Source organism: Chinchilla lanigera, unplaced genomic scaffold, assembly GCF_000276665.1.
Source record: "Chinchilla lanigera isolate Chin_1 unplaced genomic scaffold, ChiLan1.0 scaffold00023, whole genome shotgun sequence".
In the NCBI taxonomy this organism is placed as follows: Eukaryota; Metazoa; Chordata; class Mammalia; order Rodentia; family Chinchillidae; genus Chinchilla; species Chinchilla lanigera.
In genome coordinates this window covers 12,804,666-12,817,030 of record NW_004955424.1, presented here as the reverse complement: position 1 = coordinate 12,817,030, position 12,365 = coordinate 12,804,666, and the positions used below count along the sequence as shown (strand labels likewise).

Sequence of the window (12,365 nt, the reverse complement as noted above, 5' to 3'; positions counted from 1 at the left end):
TGATTATGGACTGAAACCTCCACAAACTGTGAGCTAAATAAACCTTTCCCTCTTTAATTTTGAGCATCAGGTATTTTGTCTCAGAAACAAGAGAAAAGTAACTAAGATAGAATATGGTACCAGAGAAGTGGGATCGTTGATGTGACTATACCTGACCATCTGGTTCAAGAGCCTTTGGGAATGGCTTGTGGGAAGAGTTTGGGAATGACCTGTGGGAAAGAAAGGTTCAGAGATGTCACCTGAAAGAGTAGTGCTAAAACACATTAGGCTGTTCTGTGTGTGAGATTCTGGTCTGAGCTCAAAAGACCAGAAGGCTGATAGAAATCCTGCTGGTAAAGACAAGGTTCAGAAGGTTTCTGCTGGGAAGAGGGACTGCATTGGTTGTTGGACTCCAAATGGAGTGTGTTATGGCTTGGCAGAAAGTCTGTCTGCACTTTTCTCATGTCCAGAGACTTTGCCTGAGACTAAGATTAAGGGCAGCAGACTAATTAAACTGGCAGAAAAATTTCAAGGCAGTCAAATGTTGAGGCAGTGGCATGGCTATTGTTGGGGGCTTTTAGCCAGACTTACATTGCGAATCAAGAGCAAAAAGCCCAATGGGAAGATTTAAAACATTGTGAGTTTCGCCAGAATGAAAGTTCCAGTAAACCTTGGACTGCAGGGGCTGGGGATTTAGCTTAGCGGCAAAGCGCCTGCCTGGCAAGCGCAAAGTCGTGAGTTCGGTTCCCGGTACCGGAGAAAAACCAAAAAAAAAAAAAAAAAAACCTTGGAGTGCAAAGGTAAAGCAGAGGAAATCTTGATTGCTTAGAGGGAACAAGAGAATAGAAAAGATGGCCTAAGAGTATCACAAGAAGAAGCAGCACCCCATCCTTTGCAGCCTCCAACTGCAAAAGTGAAAGACATTGCTTTGAGGACAAAGCTGCAGAGTACTATGTTCCAGAATAGCAGCAGCTGTGGCCACACCAGCTTCCACAGTGACAATGGCATAAAGAATTTGTTCCTCAGAATTGGATTCATAGTGCTCGGCAATCCAGGCATTTGACTCTTCTAGCCAAGAGTGGAGAAAGCCTGGCTACTCTTCCAACTGGTAGCTCAGACCTTGGCATCATCCACACGGTACTGGTTTTAGGCACATGCAGAATGCAAGAGTTCTGAGGTTAAAAGGCTTCCACCCAGATTTCAGAAAAAGGCCTGGGAGGCCAGGCAGTGTGCCCAACAGGGCAGTGTGTTATGTTGTGAATGTGAAGCCAAAGGTGCAGTGGAGACCCCAGAAGTTTGGAAAAGCCAGGAATGTGGATTTTCTAAGGCAACCTGCAAGGAGGGAGCAGAGCTGACCCAAGAGAAAAACCATGAGAGCTACAACCACCAGAAATGCTGCAGGGGCAGAGCCACCCAAGCTCTCTGGAGCTCACAACTTGCCACAAGTTGCACTGGATGCTGCACATGAAACTACAGGACTTAATATCTGCCCTGCTGGATTTTGGGCTTGCTTTGGTCCCAATCCTTTGTACTCCCTGTTTGTATCTTTGGGGATGGTAATGTTTGTCTTGTGCTATTGAATACTGGAAGTGTTTAACTTTCTTTTCATTTGTACACAGGCTCACAGCTAAGAGTTTGCCTTAGATCTCAGAGGAGACCTTGGACTTTGGACTATTCAACAATGCTGAAACTGTTAGGACTTTGGAAACTCTTAGAGATGGACTAAAATGCCTTTTGCATAAAGGGATGTGCATAAGTCTTCTGGGGGCCAGGGCAGAATGTTATGGTTTGTGTCAATATCCCCCCAAAGCTTTATGCAGTCATGGGGGCAAGCTTCTAGAGTTTATGATTGATTCATGGTCCAATGCTGGGATTACGGGTGCGAGTGCTACATCCACCCTGGGGCGGGTAGCTTACATACAATATAACGGAAAGAAAGAGGCTTGATCTCTCACTCCTCCATTTTTGCTCTTGTTGCTTTGGCTGTCTTCCACTGCCATGAACTGTTGTTCCTCTGCCATTCCACCCTGCCCTGCAGCCAACTGATTATGGACTGAAACCTCCACAAACTGTGAGCTAAATAAACCTTTCCCCCTTTAATTTTAGGCATCAGATATTTTGTCTCAGCAACAAGAGAAAAGTTAACTAAGACACATATACATATACACAGTAGAGTATTATTCACCCTTTCAAATGGAAGGAAACTGTCATATGGAACAACATGGATGAACACTGAAAGCATAAGCTCAGGGCTGGGGATTTAGCTCAGCGGCAAAAGCACCTGCCTGGCAAGCGCAAGGTCATGAGTTCGGTTCCAGGTACCGGAGAAAAAAAAAAAAAAAAAAAAATGAAAGCATAAGCTCAGTGAAATAAGCTAGTCACTAAAGGTCACATACTATATGATTCCACTTAAATGGGTTACCTAGAGTATTTAAATTCATCGAGACAGAAAACAGTGCATGTCAGAAGCTAGGGAAGGAGAAAATACACATTACTCTTTATTGAGTATAGCATTTCATTTTGGAAAGATTAGAAAGTTCTGTAGCTATGCAATGGTGATAGTTACACAAAAGTATGAATATATTTAATGCTACTGAACTGTACATTAAAGGTGATGTTATATATATTTTACCATAATTTAAAAATAAGATGAAATAAACACTTTTCATATAAACAAAATTAGAGAATCTGTCAACAGGAAGCACACACTAATAGAAGTACTAAAGTGACTTCCTCAAATAAAAGGAAATTGAGGCCAGAACAAAATGGAAAAATGTAGGAGGAAATGAAAATCAACCTAAAGAGTAAACAAAAGTCAGTGAATGCTGACTTTCAAAATAGTAAGATTAATGTTTTGCATGAAATAAATTACACATAAAATTAAAATTTATAATAGCAAAGGAGTAAGAGATAGGAGAAAATAAGTAAGTGGTACAGTATTGTGTCTCTGATACAATAAAAGTATTAATTTATATTGGGCTCTAATGAGTCAAAGATGCATACACTGAAATCATTTGAGTAATTCTTCATGGTTTAAAGAAAAAGAAGAGGGGCTGGGGATTTAGCTCAGCGGCACAGCGCCTGCCTGGCAAGCACGAGGTCGTGAGTTCGATTCCCGGTACTGGAAAAAAACAAAAAAAATTTAAAAAAAGAAGAATCAACAAATAGCTAAAAAAAAAAAAAGAATAAGCAGGTCAGCACAGGTAAAAACCTCTAGCAGCCATCAGACTTCCCTACAGCAAAAGTGACCAGAATACAAGATACTCAAAGAAATAAAATATGAACCAAGAATTTTCATTTCAGCCAAACTATCTTTTGAGGATAAAGTCCACAGAGGTACCATTCTGAATATACAAACTGTTTACATAGTATATAGGAAGTATTACATATAATTTTATATAATTTAATTATGATATAACTGAATATAAAATTACTGAATATACAAAAATTATTGTAAGTCTTCTTCAAAGTAGAAGACTAACCCAAGTCAAACTACATGATAGAAGAAACTGCAGCCAAAAAAAAACTGACAGTAAGAACTAAAAATATTTAACTACAACTCTAAAACAAACAAGAAAACAAGGTCAGATTAAGAGTGAAAAATGATATATAAAAATAGTATGAAAAATAAAGGAGAAAGAAAAAGAAGAATAAGCTAGCTGCCTGCCTCATACTTATTTAATTCGGAAGTCAAAGCTAAGCAAATTAAGTACAGGTATAAAATTCTTTATCTAAAATGCTTAAGGCAGAAATATTTCATCATATCAAATTGTACAGTTTTCAAAAAGCAATCTAGTTGTGCATATTGTCATACATTATGTAACATCACCAGTAAGTTCTTAAAAAGTATCTCAAATCAAGGTATATTATTATTCCTGCAGCATAATGTACAAATATTCCACATAAATGGTAAATATAAACCCTATCAATATTTCATGTTAATCCACATCCTGTTTTCTTAGTAAATAAATTGAGGCAGGTTTTCACAACAAATGGTATCCAGAGCCTTTGGTATTTGAGAATTGCAAAAGAGAGATTATGAGCCAACTGCATATCACTACAAAACAAAAAACAGTAAGACAATAATATTAATATTTAGTGGTAAGGAAAAAGAAAAGGAGAGGAGCACAAAAACTGGTTTTGCTATTGCTCTTCAGTGAGGAATCAATAAATATGTTTTTAAAAAAAAGAAGAAGAAGGGCTGGGGTTGTAGCTCAGTGATATAGTACATGCTTAGCCTGCATGCGGTCTTAGATACAATTTCCAGTATTAAAGAAAAAGGTAAAGACTCTAAAGGAAAAAGTAGAGACCATGAGATGTAACTTTATGGTAGTATGTCCCACAACCTAGGAAAATTATTTTACTTAATACTAAATTGTGTTTAACTGATGATAACAAACAATACATTAAATTCCCAAGTAAATAGTACTAGCTGAATGAACTGCTCATGAGCATAAAAAGTCACAAGGGGGCAGCAGAGTACAGAGTGTCCTCTGAAAAGTAGTAAAAACTGGCAAGGTGCTTACATATAGCTTCAACTACTCAAAACATTTCAGCCATTGACAAGCACAATAAAACACTCTCCAATTAATCCATAAAAATTACTTCTACCAGTAAGACACTACATTATTTCATAATTTTTAAATTTTATTTTGAAATAATTTCACATCATAGAGAACATCTATACAGCTTTCACACCAGCCTCAATTTGTAACATCTGCTTTATCATTCTTTCTAAATATATGTAAACAGCATATATATATGTAATCAACATGCACTGTGTTACAAATTAAAACAGGAACAATAGCAAGGTGATGGAAGAGTTTTGAACTTTCATACTTGCACAGAAAAGTCAATTTGAATAACCATTCATTCATAAAAATAATCTCACCAGAGCTAAGAAATCCAAGGGAGAGATTGCAGAACCTAGGTAGAACCCAAAAATAAGAAAAGGCACACTGCAAAAAGAATAAAAGATAGTTTCACATTAGCCATGGTTCCCTTGCCCCAAGTATGTGCAGTGCAGCTCAAGAGAGATTCTCTCTTCGTAGGAAAATGGGAATAAAGTGGGCACTTTACTTCAGCAGGGACCCCAGCACCACTCCTAACCCAGAGAACCTCAGTGCCAGACTGGCCATCAGGAACCCAGGCTAAAGACCCATCCCTGAGCCAGGACAGCCTCTGTGGCAGGGGCTTCACACTTGCCCCTACAGACTCAGGCTCCAAGCAGGTCCAAGTGCCAGGCCAATTCCCAAACCCCACACTTTAGACTTACCCCAGGAGAATCTGGTGCCTGGAAGGTCCCCTTGGTCCTGGCACCAGACCTGCACCCCCCAGGGGCCCAACTATGTCCCCAAGGAACCCAGGCATATCCCCACAGGCTTAGGCTCCAGATCCACTCCCACAGATGCAGTCATCAGAACTACCTCAGTGTACCCCAGCGCCAGGCCAGCCATGCCAGACGCAGACACAAAGCCCAAATCAGGAACAGGTTGGACCTCCAGTACTGGTCTCCAAGCCCAATCCCAAGGATAATGTTATGGGGCTGGCCTCCCACAGACCCAGGACCCAGGCCCACAGCCAGGAACCTAGGAAGCAGTAGTGATCCTATGAAACTAGGCACCAGACACATGTAACTGCTGATCCATGAACCAAGCCAGCCTACCATGAACTGTAGGCCCAAGTCCACCTGAGTACCCCATCCGCCAGCCTGCCTAGAATCTCCCAATGGGCTTACTAGTATAACCACCTTCCCCTGCTAAAGTCAGTCAACAAAGACAGGATGTCTTCAAATGCACAACTACGGCCAGGCAGACAGATCAGTGGCTCAGTGCCTGCCTGGCAAGTACAAGGTCCTGAATTCAATTCCCGGTACCAAAAAAATGAAAATGCACAGCCACCAAAACAAGGCCACAAGGATTGTGACTAAATAGAAAAACCATAATATCAAAGAAACAAAACTAGGCACCAATAACCAATCCTAAATAAATGGATACCTACAAACTGCCAAGAAAACACTTCAAAATAATCACCTTAAAGAAACTCCAGGAGCTACAAAAGAACATGTATGACTATACTGTAATGTGTATTTGATACATTAACCCTATGTAATGTGTATTTATTAATATAATTTATATTTGAAATTTGCTGAGAGGAATCTCACCATAAAAAGTAACTATTTAAACTGATGGACAAGCTAATTTGCTTGATTATAGTAATCATTTCACAATGTATGCATATACCAAAACATCACCTTATATACACTAAATAAAGTAGTATCTCAGTTCACAAAAGCTTTTGTTTGCAAACAATTTGGTCACAAACAGAAGCATCTGACAAAACTTTGTTGCTGTTTGCAAACTCTGCATTAGGTGACAAACACGACCACAGCCAGCTTTCCCACACAAACACAAATGTGGCCATCTTTTCCAACACTGTAGAATTTTGTAAACCAAGGTAACATTCACTGTATATATAATTTTTATCAACTATGTCTCGTTGAAAAAATAAATTGAAAGAGAAATTTTTAAATGTTAACTCATTTAAAATTTAAAAATAAGCCCACTGCAGGTTAAAGAATATGTTTTGTGAAAAACAAATATGTAAGCCAGGCACGGTGGCACACACCTGTAATCAAAAGGCTGTGGCAGGAAGACTGCAAGTTTGAGTTTAGCCTGAGCTTCTTAACAAAAATTTGTCTCCAAATATAAATTTTAACAAAGAAAAAAGGCTGTAGATACAGCTCAGCGATAGAGCACCCTCGGCTCAGTCCCTAGTAAGTAATAAATAAATAATAAAGTAACTATCCTAAAAACTTAAGTTATGAGAGCCTATTCTACATTTGTGCAAGACTCTTCAATGGCTTAACAGAAGATATCTGGATCTTGTAACTGCTTCTGCATTCAATCCATGATATCGTGTGCTTTTGATTAAAGTGTATGAAGAAAACCTAGCTAAATATGTATGTGCCTAAGAAAGTAAAGAGTATTTTTTAAATCTTTTGCGATAAATACATATGTACAAATATATGGGATGATATTTTATATATATATGCCCTTTGATCTCGAAACTTTACAAGTGGTACTTTCTTAAAGGAAAGTTACAGTGTAGAATCCTAAACTGTACCAATATACCTTTTGTACTCTGCTAGATTAAAATCCATTAGTCTATCTTATACTTCAAATGTGAAGCTTTTATGTGGCTCTGTAATATCAGGCACAGATCATCTGGAAAATACTGGTTCAGTCAGTAGTTGTATAGGTCTTCCTCATGTTGACACACCTGATTGCACAATATGAAGACATCACATTTGTTGATATCATCCCAGTCTTATAAGTTTGCAAGTATTAGCAATCTGTAGGAAGGCAACAAGCTACATTACTGAAAATATAAATAGGCAGCAACAGTAAATCTGGCACATGTAGCACAAATAATAAACTGCATTGAATCATAAAAAATAATACTACAATTTCACTATACATCAGAACGGCTAAAATAAAAAACAGTGACAATACCACATGTTGGAGGTAGATAAACTAGAACACTAATACCTCACTCACAGGAATATAAAACAGTACAACCACTTCAGGAAATAACTACACAATTGTTTTCTTAAGAAAATAACTGTTTCTTGCCGGGTATATAGCTCAGTGGCACAGCGCCTACCTGGCAAGTGTGAGGTCCTGAGTTTGATTCCCAGTACAAAGAAAAGAAAGAAAGAAAGAAAATAACTGGTCTTTTTTTTTAACAATTAACAATATAGACTGTGGTATAGCTCAGTCATAGAATCCATTTGCCTAGCATGTGCAAAGGCCCTGAGTTCAATGCTCATCCTGAACCCCACACACACCAAATTTAATCATATACTTCCCATACAATCCAGCAACTACACCACTGGGAATTAATTCTACAGAAATGACAACTTATTGCCGGGCATGGTGGCACATGCCTGTAATCCCAGCACTCAAGAGGCTGAGGCAGGAAGATCACTGCAAGATTGAGACCAGCCTAGGCTACAAAGTGAGCTCACAGCTAGCCTGAACTGCACAGAGAGACCCTGTCTCAAAAAGACCAAGGGGGGAAAAAAAATGACAATTTATGTGGACAAAAACACAAAACTACAAAAATCTGTAATTGACCATTTGTAACAATTTCATTCACAGTAACTAATGAAAAATTCTTTCTCCTCCTGACAACAAATATGTGGTACTTTTTCCAACACCAATACCCTGACACCTACTAGTATTCACAATTACATTCAATCCTGACACTTTTCTTGGAGTTAGTATCAGACTCTTCAGGTTAATTGCTCAGTTCCATAGACTGCTCCTACTTCAGACCCCAGTCACTAATGGGGTGGCCAGGTGACCCACCTTTCAGCACATCTAACTACAAATTCAGGTGTGCTCATGATCCTCTGCCCTTCCGGGTTCAATAACCGACAGAATTTCAGAAAGTACTTTACTTAACATTACTTATTATTAAAACTACATATATCTCATAAAAACCAAATAGAAAAAGATCCATAGGGCAACATATGACAGGGAAAGCAGGCAACACAGGAAGTTTTCATTGACTCTTCAGACTCTATTCCCTCCCAGCAGCTCCACCTGTTCACTAATCTGAAAGCTCTCTGCACGCTATCATTTAGGGGTTTTTAGGCAGGTTTCATTACAAAGGCATGACTGACCAAATCACAAGCCAGTGGTAACTGAACTCTATCTCTAGCCCCTCTTCCCTGCCATCAGAGGTTGGCAAGAGGAACTGAAGGCTACAGTCCTCTTATCAAGGCTGACACTTCTGATAACTAGCCCTCACCCTGAAATCTATCAAGAAACCCACCAGTAATCATCCCAGCATAAACACAAGTATGGGATTTTTTATGAATAACAAAATATGCTCCTATTACTCTAATTACAAAATTCTAGGAACCAGGAACAAAAATCAAATAAAATGTTTTATACCACAAGTAAAACCTGGAAACAACCCAGATATCCTTCAACAGGTTAATAATTTAAAAGCTATGATATATTATATCATGGAATACTATTCAGCAATAAAAAGGAATAAACTATTGCTACAGTAACTGGGATAATCTCCAGAGAAGTATGCTGAATGAGCCAATCCCAAAAGGTATTCTGTGACTTTATTTACGTAACAGTACTGAAATGACAAAACTTCAAGAGACAGATTAATGGCTGCCAGGGGTGAGAGAGAGGAAACAGGAGGTGGATATGGTGTTAGAAGAGCAATACAAGGGATCCTTACAGTAACAGAACTGTGCAGGACATTGACTGTAGTGATAAATATATACACAAACATGAGATAAGAGTATACAGAACCAAATATGTACACACAAATGATTACAGTAAAACTGTAGAAATCAAAAGAAAATTGGTGTATTATAGCAATATCAATATCCTCGTTGTAATACTATACTACTATTTTCCAGAATGTTACCATTGAGAGAAACAAGGTAAAGGGTACATGGCATCTCATTATCATTTTTTACAACTGTATGTAAAAATATAATTACCTAAATAAAATTTTCAGTTAGGAAATCAATACTACATATACAAAGAAAATTCAGAATAATATTCTCACAATTTTTAGTAAGAAAGGCCCCTTGCAACAAGAAATAAAATTCAGATGCTACAAAGGAAAGAACTAGTAGATTTTACCACAACAAAATCTGAAACTTCTGTACAGGAATGTGTAACGTGAATTAGGTTAAAAAGCAAAAGACACAATGATAAAATGTACTTGTACAAATTAATAGAAGGTTAATATCCATGATATCAATGAATGCCAGCTTTCTATCTCCCTTGCCTTCAGGCTTTGCCACTGTTACGGGTTAAATCTAAAATGGCCCTCAAGGCCTCATGTGTTCAGAAAAGGACTAGATTATGGGGGCACGATAGCTTATTTCCTGTTAGGGGGTCACGTCTAGTGGGAAGAGGGACATGGCTGGGGCATGACTTGGAAAGGTATATCTTCCTCCCCAGGTCCCCTCCTCACTCTCTTAGGTCTGTTAGTTTTTGAAAAAATGATGAAGTTGAAAAAGAACCGTTTTTTAAAAGGCAGAAAACAAATTTTGTGTGTGCCTATCTAAATAATATAACACCAACAAACATATCGTACATAAACACATGGTATAATATACAAAGTTTACTTAGTATTTATAATAACTAATGTTTGTTATATGTTTGTTTACAATGTATAGAGGACTATTTCAAACATTTTTTTACATATTATCTTATTTAGGTTCAAAACCACCATAATAATATACAGTAATATTATCTTCATTTCACATACAAAGAAACTGAGTCATAGATTAGCTAAATTGTTTGCCAAATTATAAAGATAGGGAGTAAAGCTATGATTAGAGTATAAGTACACAAACTCAGAATCCCACAATCCAACTTAACTCCCTCCACCAATCTTCCTCATCTCTAAAAACCTAGTTCTAGTTTCCTATTATCTTTACTTTTTAAATTTATTTTAGATTTCTCATAAGATAAAACATTGTATTTAACATTTTAAGACTAACTTATTTTGCTTAACAGTTCTATCCACTTTCCTGCCCAGTCCCCAGTTCCCAGTTCTATCCATTTTCCTGCAAATAATATGATTTCTTTCCTCTTTATGACCAAATAATACTTCACTATGTATATACAGCACATTTTCTCGCCTATTCATGTTGATGGGCATCTCAGCTGTTTCTACAGCACAGCCATTGTGAAATGCACTCATAAACACAGGTACGCATGTATATCTACAGTATGTGGTCTTTAATTCTTTCAAAAATATACTAAGGAGGCCCAGGATATAGCTCAGCGGCACAAGCGCAAGGTCCTGAGTTTGATTCCTGGTACAAAAAAAAGAATATACCAAGGATATAGTGGTATTAGCTGGATCAAATAATATATCTATTTGTAGTGTTTTGAGAAATGCCATACTGATTTCCATAGTGGATGTGCCAGTTTACATTTCCACCAACAGTGCAAGATGGTTTCTTTTTCCCTGAATCCTCACCAGCATTCACTGCTTTTTGTACTCTTGATGACAGCCATTCTGACTAGAATGATAAAGACTCTCAATGCAGTTTTGGCTTACATTTCCCTAAAGGCTAAAGACTAGAACATTTTTTCACATACTTATTAGTCATTTATATTTCTTCTTTTGAGAATTTTCTGTTCATTTACTGAGTGGACTATTTGTTTTTTTTAGTTTGGAGTGTGGTTTTTGGGGTGTTAAGTTTTTAAGCTCTTTATATACTCTACATAGTAATCTTCTCTCAGAGGAGCAGCTATCAAAGATTTTCTCTCATTCTGTTGGTTGTCTCTTCACTTTCTTAATGGCTTCCTTCGCTGTGCAACTTTTTAATTTGATATAGTCCCACTTGTTGATTCTTAGTATTATTTCCTACATTATTAAGGTCCTATTCAAAAAGTCTTTGCCCATGCCTATGGCTTCAAGTGTGTCCCCTGTTTTCTACCAGCAGTTTCAAAATTTCCAGTCTTATATCTAAGTCTTTGATTTGATTTTAGTACAAGGTGAGAGACAGGGATCTAGTTTCAACTTCTACATATGGATATCCAGTTTTCTTAGTACCATTTGTTAAAGAAGCTGTTTTCTCCACCATGTTTTTAGCTCCTTTATCAAAAATCAGATGGCTATAAGAACATGGGTTTGTTTCTGTACTTTCTATTCTACCCTGTCTACATGTCTGTTTTTGTGCCAGTACCATCCATGCTTTTTTTGTTGCTGTTGTTGCTGCTGCTGCTGTTGTTATAATATAGCTTTGTAGTACATATAGTTTGAAATCAAATTATCATGATACCTCAGGACTACATATGCTGCCATGGTTCTTTTGTGCTTCCACATGAATTTTAGGATTTCTTTTCAGTTCTGTGACAAACGTTCTTATCTTGAATTTGTACATTACTTTTGGTAATATGACCATTTCAGTGATATTAATTCTGCTCATGCATGAACAAAGGAGGTTTTCCCATTTTCTAATGTCTTCTTCGATTTCTTTTTTCAGTGTTCTGTAATTTTCATTATAAAGGTTTTTCACCTTCTTGATTAGGTTGATTCCAAAATACTTTCTTTTGTAAGCTATTGTGAATGGAACTGTGCTCCTGATTTCTTTCTTGGCAGGTTAATTGTTGAGGTATAAGGAAGCTATTAGTTTCTGTGTTTTGGTTTTACATCCTGAAGCTCGGGGTTCTTAACAACATATATTCTTTAGAAGCACCAAAAATCATATTCCCACCAGGCATGGTGGTACATGCCTGTAATCCCTGCCTTCTATAGGCAGATGCAGGAGGATCAGCATGAGTTTGAGTCCAGCCTGGCCTACAGAGTGTGTTCAAAGCCAGCTT

The 12,365-nt window shown here is 37.6% G+C and overlaps 1 protein-coding gene across 6 annotated transcripts in view; it reads right to left on the bottom strand.

Annotated features, from left to right (window-relative positions):
- Exoc6b (exocyst complex component 6B) overlaps window positions 1-12,365 on the bottom strand; it is a 530,721-nt gene that overhangs the window by 491,328 nt on the left and 27,028 nt on the right. The window lies entirely within an intron of this gene.